Consider the following 9102-nt stretch of genomic DNA (forward strand, 5'->3'; position numbering starts at 1 on the left):
TTTGTTTATTATTGGCTCAGTCAGAAAGTTCTGTTCGAGTTTTGAAAAGTTTATTGCATTCAGTAGAAACATACACGTTTATAATTACTCGCTAAAAGTATTAGCAAGAGAAATCAAGAAATTTTATGAGTTTCTCAGTTCCATCATAGCAAATTTCATGAAGTTTCGTCGTTATGACTTCGGGAATCACAATTGCCTACATAACAATGGGGGCAAAAGCATTTACTTGGTCGCCGTAGCATTATCATCTCGCGCAATTCATCGTGCATAAATCGCGTCATCACTTCTGAGAAATTTCGCGTGCAAACGACGCCCAGTCCAGTAATCAGCTGTGACACAAGCTATGTCACGAGCTGCAATACAGACAGAATCATTTGCAGAGTCGATCGTCGAGAAACAAGATATTACTTCGCCTTCGCCTCCACGAGAAGGGATCGGGCGTTTCCTGTTTCATTGCAGCATATTACGCAATTTGCCGTTTCGCCCGGATTTTCAGAATTAATTTTATCAGGGAGGACAAGTGACGCGAAGGATATCAAGTTATAGCGCTGGGACAACAATGTACACGGCGATTCAAAATCACAGTTACATCTGCGAATTTCCGACCATGCCGAGTGGTCCTTTGCGAATAACAAAAATTGTAGCCAAAACGGCATGAAGAGATTTTGCATCGAAAAACATGTCGATTTAATGAGATTCCACTTTAACGAGACATCTAGCGTTAATTTATTTAAGATTAATTACATGAGATACACATAATTCACTCGTTTGATAACAAATAATCATGGAATAATTAAATTTTTCGTGCAAAGAAAGATTACAAGTTGCTCGATGTCTACTTATAGGCAAACTGCAAAAGTCTGAAAATATCCTTTTCAACGTATTCTCAAAGTAGCGCAAGAAACTAAGCTTCATATTGTTGCATTGTCAGACAGTTTCCTTTGTGCATAAACATATTAATATTTCTTGATTACCATAAAAACATAAAAGAAAGTAAAAGTAACAAAAATATCAGAATATTATTAACTGAGAAATTTATTCGCTTTCTGCGAATAAAATTAATAAAATAAGTAATTACATCGATAAAGCAGGAGAAAATGAACTTTTCATCCAATCCACAAAAGTAAAAATAAGTTTTCAACAGCGAACAGCATTCAGCACATGAACATCGGCACGCTTTATCAATTGTCATTCTTATCCTGTTACGTAAACGCCTCAAGTCCCGAAATTCATCTCGTTTCGCCATTACTAAGCGGTGACTTCAAGCTGATCGATTTTCACGAGATGGAGACTTGTTATGAGCAATTACGAGGATCTTTGAGTCTCGAACAAACAACTGTCTCTCATTCGATGCAGGGATCGTAATCAGCAAGAGTTCTCGTTTCCATCGCCGCTGTCAGAGCAACAAAGGACTCGATGCTGATCGTCACGTTTTATTTCACAAACAACTATTGCGAATATCGTTATTTACCTCCATTTGCTATCGAAGATCGTACAGAAATTATCGGTTGAGACGCGACCGTCTCCCTTCGAGTATTCTGAGCCCGAGGAGGCTCGCGTTAAGCCAACAGCAACTTGGTAACGGAACCGAAAGGAACGCTGGCAAAACCCGTACACGTTAGGCAAAACCCTGACAAGCTATTGTCTTCTTGCCGCTCGCTCGCTTTTCGTTCCGCTCGCGAGACGAAACGTTACGATTCCAGGCTGAATCATCCACTGATAATCTCGCGCGAGCGATACGATCGATTGAATCGTTCGTAATAAATTCTAGTTGACTTATTACAGACGAATTAACCCTGAAGAGAAGGCCGATTTGCCGGAAGGCGGTTATGCTTGGAGATCGTCGGAAAACCGACCATCTCACGTGAAAGGGTCCGCCGGACTTCTTACGAAATTTCCGGAATTGTGACGGGACGGCAGATCGCGCGAGTAGAAACGAAAGGATCGCTACTTATGACTCACCTGAAGGCGACGTACGTACGAACGATGAAAGATCGAGGAGCGATCGGGAGGCGCACCTTGGATCCGCGAACTACGCACGTACAACCCGCGAGCCGGAAACGAAGTGGCGCGGCGCGGAATCCGCTCGCCGCCGAGAGCCTCTCCTCCCGGCGTCGGCCAATCGCCGTTCTCCTTGCAACCCCCACTCAACCCGTTTCGCGCTCCGTGTTCCGGCGTTCCGCTATTTCTGCGGCGCGCGCGGCCAGAAAAGTTTTCTCGGTTGCTACCTGAGGCCCCCTTCCGCATAAGATTCCGTTACAACGGATTTGCCGTACGTAGACAGCGCATTTCCTCGATATCCGTCATGAAATGATCGTGCCTACTGAATTGTCTCTTCCTGTCTCTCACTTTTTAATCTATTCAATCTATTCAATTTTCCTACTACATCAGGTTAGTTGTCATGTTATTTATTATATTGTTCAAATTAAAATACTGGTTGAAAAAATAGGGAAGAATAAAAATTAGAAAAGCATACTAAAAGTACGGAAAAGTAGAATAAATCGAGATATAATAAATATATATGTTCGATGATATTCAATATCTTCTACACACACGCACGCACGCATGTACATGTGTATAGAGCTGTTTTCCATATTATTTTTGATATTATAAAATTTATATCAATCATATCTTTTATTCTAGAAAATATAATGTAAATGTAAATAAAATAAATAAGGTGCATATCAATTTATGAATCTCGAAATAAATTAATATTAAAATTATTAAGATATTAAATTCAAATCAAAATTAATATAATTGAGATGATTATTTTACAAACATTATTGGATATTGGTGATTGGTATATCAACAGAATACTTTTAGATATTTTATATAAAATTCTGTAACATATCACAAAATCTGAAGAATATTGTAATTTTTCAATTCCTGATATACATATACACTGTGCATATGAGAGGCATCAACGACGGTAAAAAGACAAAAAAAGAGCATTTGCTCTTTATCATAAATCGTGGAATAGATCGACCGACTCCCTCTAATTCGATCAAGGCCAAGGTCTAGCCTTGCGACCATATCGGTAGCGAACTTCGAGCTTGCCGACTTTTCATTGTCGAACGTACTATTCGTAACATATATTCGTCCTGTCTTTTTAGTGTTTTTAATAACGAATATATATATTTAATATTATTAAAAACACTAAAAAAACAGGAATATATGTTACAACTCAATAATATTCTTTGCGGTTCATTACACGGTGAGACACGTTGTATCTCTATCCAGTTGTGCAATCTTTATTCTACGAACGTGATTAAACATTTATATTAAAGAGAAAAGAAAATTTTCGTCCTTTAATTAAACAAAACTTTTTTGCAAAATTATTTTAATCCTTTTAAAATCAGTTCGATTCCGCGACGTTCCATCGTTTCGATATCATATGTGGGTCATCCGACGAATCAACGTGGCGGATCGGTTTCCGGAGAACGCTGGGAGATTCCGGGGGTGCCGCGTTACGAAATCAGCTGTGCGCTCGCTCAGGTTGCTCTAGGTCGCGCCAGCCGGTATCCCCGTTTCCACCCCCGTCATGATGGAGAGAGAGAACTAAAGGTCGCCCGCGAGTAGATCAATACCAAACTACCCACATACCTACCTATCTTCTCCCTGTCGCGCACCAATAAGACTATCCAGGGAGGATTAAAACCCTCTCGCTACATCGACAGCCTCTCATCCGCGTGCCACTCTCGCTTCGTATGATTATTCCTATATATGTACGGATAATCGTTCGTTCGACGAGTTATCTACTACGCTTTCTATGAGATGTCCCTCCGAGATGGATCTTTTCACCGAGATGAATTTAAAGATCGCGGTTTTAAGGGTATTGAGAATATTGAAAAGGCAAATGGAGTTTAGAAAAAATAAAATTAAATGTCAATTTCAGTTTGAGACACGAATTTTGAGACACAATTACTGAAACGTTAAACTCAAACTCAAAAGGCGAATATTAAGTCAGAATGAGCATGATATGAATTTTATGGTATCAGTAAATTTCAATGTTAATTTTTCAAGTTTTAATGGGGGCAAAAGTTTAATAACAAAGTTGCGATGATTTCATTTATAGTTTTATCGTTATTACATTCATTGCATTATTCATTCATCGTTGCATTGATTTTCATAATTCCTTAAAGGGATGCGTAAGAGAGAGTAGAGCCAATATTTGCTTGAACACGGCTTAGTGACACAATATCGACGCGTCTATTTTGGAGTTTCGAAAAAACAAGTCAATAAATTGCCTTAGAGCCAGTTAGATCCGAGAGACAACATGTTGGCGATATTTCAGTGAAAACATCCGGATCGCGTTTCGTGCAATTAAAATTACACCGTTTGTGATTAAATTGTCATACATCAAGTGAAAATGTTGAATGACCGCAAAGAAAGTAAAATATTTATTAAAAATGTATTAAAAGGTTCACAAAATTGTTCGAATAGGATGTAACAAAATATAGGTAAAACTAATTTTGAATCTGGCATAAACTAAGAGAAACTATCGTCAATGCTAAATACATTTGTATGTATTACGCACGTCTGCTAACATTTACGGAACAGAGTATACTCGTTTCTTGTCAGTTACAAATTTAGAAGATCCGTGAGAAGATTCAAGAGACATACGATAAATCGCACTTACACACGATTTCGATACAATTATATCGTATTACAATTCTTATATCTCGAAAAGAAAGAATATGTGAAAAGACATCTTTATCATTTGGTCGCAATCGTATCTCATCTGTTGTTTAAACGTAACGGGGGCAGTCAGGCAGAAAGAAACAGTGAGTCGAAGTTTGCTGACCGTGACCTCGTTGTTGCATGAGACATGCGCGATCGAGGGAAATAAGAGAGGCATTCTTATCCGCCAAATATCTTGCCGGAATATCTCGCCAAGTACCGGCTGACGCGTTATGTCATAAACGCGACTCTGACGCGATGAGTCTTAAAGCAGGACAAGAGCCAATGGCCTGTAGGCGTTGAGTTTAGCGGTCTCTGCCAAGCAGGGGAATTTTCTCTCTTAATACAATGTGTTTGTTCCTCGTCCCCGAAATTCATATGCGTAAAATCGGTAAGCTTCTCCGAGGTCCAAAGTTTAGCTTAATTAATTTAATGATTATCATGGCTAGTCATTCTATCTTCTTGCTTGTTAGAATTACCGGCATAATAAACAAAGGAAACCTGCAATTCTATGTATAAAATTGTTAGAAAACATTTCTAAATTATTATATTTATAATTTAATCTTATTGTTGATGTTAAGATTAAGGGCGACCTCGCCGATTTCGATTATTCATAATTTTGTAATAAACAACGAGCGACGGCTAAAATTTTATGGTAGTGAGAGCCATGTCCTTGACAATATATTAGGTCGGTGCATAAGGTCCTGCCGATGGGTCGATAAATATCGTTTCAAAAGATAATTCCTTCTTTCGACGGAGTATTCGCATGTTGTCAAAAAGTCAGAAAACGAGTAATTATAACAAATAATTATTTTGTCCATTCTATTATATTTTTTTACATTATTATACTATTGTTATGCTTTTTTAGATTATATTATTTAAATTAATGCTATCAAAAATAAATAGTTGCATGTATACAACTCAAAGGAAAAGATTTGATAATTAAAAGTAAATGAGAAAACGATATGAAAGAAGAAATCGTCTTTCTCACATACTTCCTCGTATACTTTTTTATGTAACGCTCATGTCGTTATTCGACGGGATCATATGTCGAATAGGCAGCTAGTAGTTAGAGAACTACATTTAGCGCAGAATTTTCGTAGACTAGCTAGCTCCAGGATCTCCCGGATGGGCCTATGTAACTAGCTAAGACCAAAATACGCGGCGCAAATGCACTGTAACCAAAATTGTTTTTCTTTTTTTACTCACGTCTCGCTATACAGATAAATCTTGCGGTACAGTCAGTTCAAGAATAATTTTGCAAACTTTTGGTCATGTTGTCAGAATATTGTCTTTTCTGCAGATCCAATCCAATTTTAAAAAAAGACAGTAATCACATGAATTACAATTATTAAATGCAAACAGGACTGTTATTTGAAGAAGCAAAATTTATTTTACTATCATTTTATACTATTTCTAGTAAAAAGATATAATGCATTAACGAAGGAAAAAGTAAATACGTGTGTGTGTGATTTATAATTTAATTCTATATAAAAATTTTGAATTTACATATAAATTTATATTTTCCTTTCTAAAATTTATAACTCAAATTAATTGTTCTACAATAAAATATAAATATCAAAATAGCAGAAAAGACGATGAGACATATTATAACGGTAAATATCTCATAAGTCAGCTAAGCATTTCGATCATGAAATTATGTTATTATACTGGTCAAAGTGTAATTAAGTTGCCAAAATATTTGATAGTTGATCGAGATCACTACTGATACCGCAAAACTAAGATTGTATTCATGATATAGACATTGAATTTCAGAGATTAAAAAGAGATTCGAACTGCTGCGTGCACACGCGAACTTCTATATTATATGGGCAATCTTCGGATACGGTCGCGGAAAGGCGAACGTGCCATCCACCACGATGTCCCCACGTTGCGATTACGTAAGAATGGTTCCACCACAAATCGATATCGTCGAGTTTTGATTCGCAGCTGCGATTACATTTCAGGTAAGTACAAACAGCACTTGTTCAATAAAATTGACAAACTAAAACTAAGCTATCGCATTTCCATTTCATAAAAACATTAATATAAAGTTATTATAATTAATGCGAAAAGATAAAAATTAACATATTAAGATAAAAATAGAAGAAATATGAATAAATTACACACACATTGTAATATCCAAGTCCTATATATAGAGTATCTTGGTAACATCAACCGTAATAATTTTAAGAGTTGATTCTGGAATATCTTAAAATAAAAACGAAAATATTCTCTCTCTCTCTCTCTCACTCAGGCTATAATAGTTGTTAAATGGAAAGCGATACAATTTTTTTAATTTCGTTGTTTTATTTCAAGGCAAAGATTTATATTATTCAAGGCAAGATAAATAAATCAAGGACATAAATTTTTGTCTTGATAAAAAGTGAAATTAACAGAATTTTAAATCAGATATATTTATATCACTGTATTAAACCTCTGATAACTTTATGTATTCGTGAACATGTGATATTGCAGTGCAATAAAGTACATATTGGCATGTACCCATATCTGACGTATAAACTTTTATTTCCGCTTTTATCGCGTGACTTTTATCTTATAGATTATCTTATAGATGTCTAGGAAGATCAATCGATGATCATAATAAAATGCATGATAAAGAAAAATCTGTATGCGACAGATTAGTAGTTGACTTTCATTGATGCACATGATAAATCAAACGGTAGTTATTGGAAATTCTGATTATTGTATCAATAATTATCACATAATTATACGAACAATGATTATGCAATCGATTATCACCATTATTAATTATTCATAAATCATTTACAGCGTGAACAGTTTAGTTGTTTCAATTTTAGTCAAATTTTTTAAAAACTTAGTCCGAATAAATCGTAATATGTGAATAATAGAATGAACGGAATGAATAGAATGAATAGAATAGAATGAGTGAAATGAAGGGAATATCTGACAGTTTTAAGATAGATGATAAATTTTAAATAATAATTTAAATGATTAAATTTAAATGACGATAAACTTTAAATTAGATATAACTTAAAATGACGTTATTATTTATTACGCGGAGTTTGAGAAATATAATTTTTTTCTGCTTCGTATTCTTTTAGCTGTAACAGCAATGAATCTTGTTTACTTCTAGATGCTCGAAAATTTATTTAGACCAAGTCCAATGCAATCTCAATGAGTGATGATTTTATTTGCAATGATGCATTGAGAAATCGTTTTGCTTGGCTCGAGATCGTATTTCATCAATTCCTATTTTCTCAAAAACCAAGAATTTGTTATTTTTAATTCATATCCAATGCAATGATTTCCGGTCAATATTTACTACCCTCGATTTGCGAGCGCCAATTAATAACACGGATGGGTTTTTGGCTAACATTAGCTTTCCACAGCAAAATACTTACCAATGCCGTAGTGAATCCCCGGAAACCTACGAAAGCGATCTATTTTTGAGCTCCGAGAATCGCTGTTGTCAGGCGGCTTCTCGATTCCCTGCCACTTTGTAAGGGATTTCAAGAGAGAAACAAAGAACAACTCTCTTCTTAAGCTCTGAAAACAAGCACTACCAAACCGTCCAAACGAATAACGTAATGGAGCGCAGCAAAGAGAAAGAAAGAAGATTGTACTTTTGCAAATATTTATTAAATTATTTTAAACAAGATATCACTGCAACAAAGGCTCACGAATTACTAAAGAATGAATTGGAGAAAGAGACAGAGTTACTTAACATGTAACTTTTTGTATAAAAAATTTAAATCAAGTGATTATTAAATTAAGTTTAAAAGATAAAAGACCAATTAGAATAATACGAAAATAATTAACAGCAATTCTATCAATTGTTCTCGTGTTATTCTACGAGTTTTTCTCTCAAACTATAATCGCTTGATTTAAATTCTATCCGTTAAAGTCATTGAGTAAGTTTTGGCACATTTATTTCTACTCATAGTCATCTTTTGTACATACATATTACATTACATATTACATTACATATATGTATAAAGAATTTTACTTAGTATTATATTATAAACATTTGTTGCATGATATTTTGAATTTTTCGTAAAAATTAATTTTATAAATTAAGATATCAAATTATACAAATATTTTGGAATTACATCTAAAAATAAATATGTATATCATTTATTTGTAAAATTTTTATATTTTTTTACATTTCGATATATATTTTAAAATATTTATCTAAATCATCGTTATTTTTATCATTGTACAGTTTGCTAATTATTGCAACAATGTTAGATAAAGTAGATAACAGCAGGAGAATCCGTTCCTTATCCGCTGATTTCAGTTGATTATTGGAGCAGCAGATGGCAGCATCTGCCGGATTTTAAGATAAGCGCTTATTAGTTATTGAGGTGGTTATTGTTTACAACATATGTGCGAGAGGTTAAGAGTTCATATCACTCATGTTTTTCTTAAGAGTTTAAG

The 9102-nt window shown here is 34.8% G+C and overlaps 1 long non-coding RNA gene across 2 annotated transcripts; it reads left to right on the forward strand.

Annotated features, from left to right (window-relative positions):
* Positions 1 to 2266: 2266 nt before the first annotated feature.
* Positions 2267 to 7034, forward strand: LOC105286780. Of its 2 annotated transcripts, XR_003406915.1 has the most exons (3): positions 2267 to 2391; positions 6457 to 6647; positions 7000 to 7034. It is a non-coding gene; the product is annotated as an uncharacterized LOC105286780 (long non-coding RNA). The 2 variants fall into 2 exon arrangements; XR_895309.3 differs by lacking the exon at positions 7000 to 7034 and having other exon boundaries at positions 6457 to 6755.
* Positions 7035 to 9102: the final 2068 nt, after the last annotated feature.

The sequence above is a fragment of the Ooceraea biroi genome, chromosome 1 (genome assembly GCF_003672135.1).
Source record: "Ooceraea biroi isolate clonal line C1 chromosome 1, Obir_v5.4, whole genome shotgun sequence".
NCBI lineage: Eukaryota > Metazoa > Arthropoda > Insecta > Hymenoptera > Formicidae > Ooceraea > Ooceraea biroi.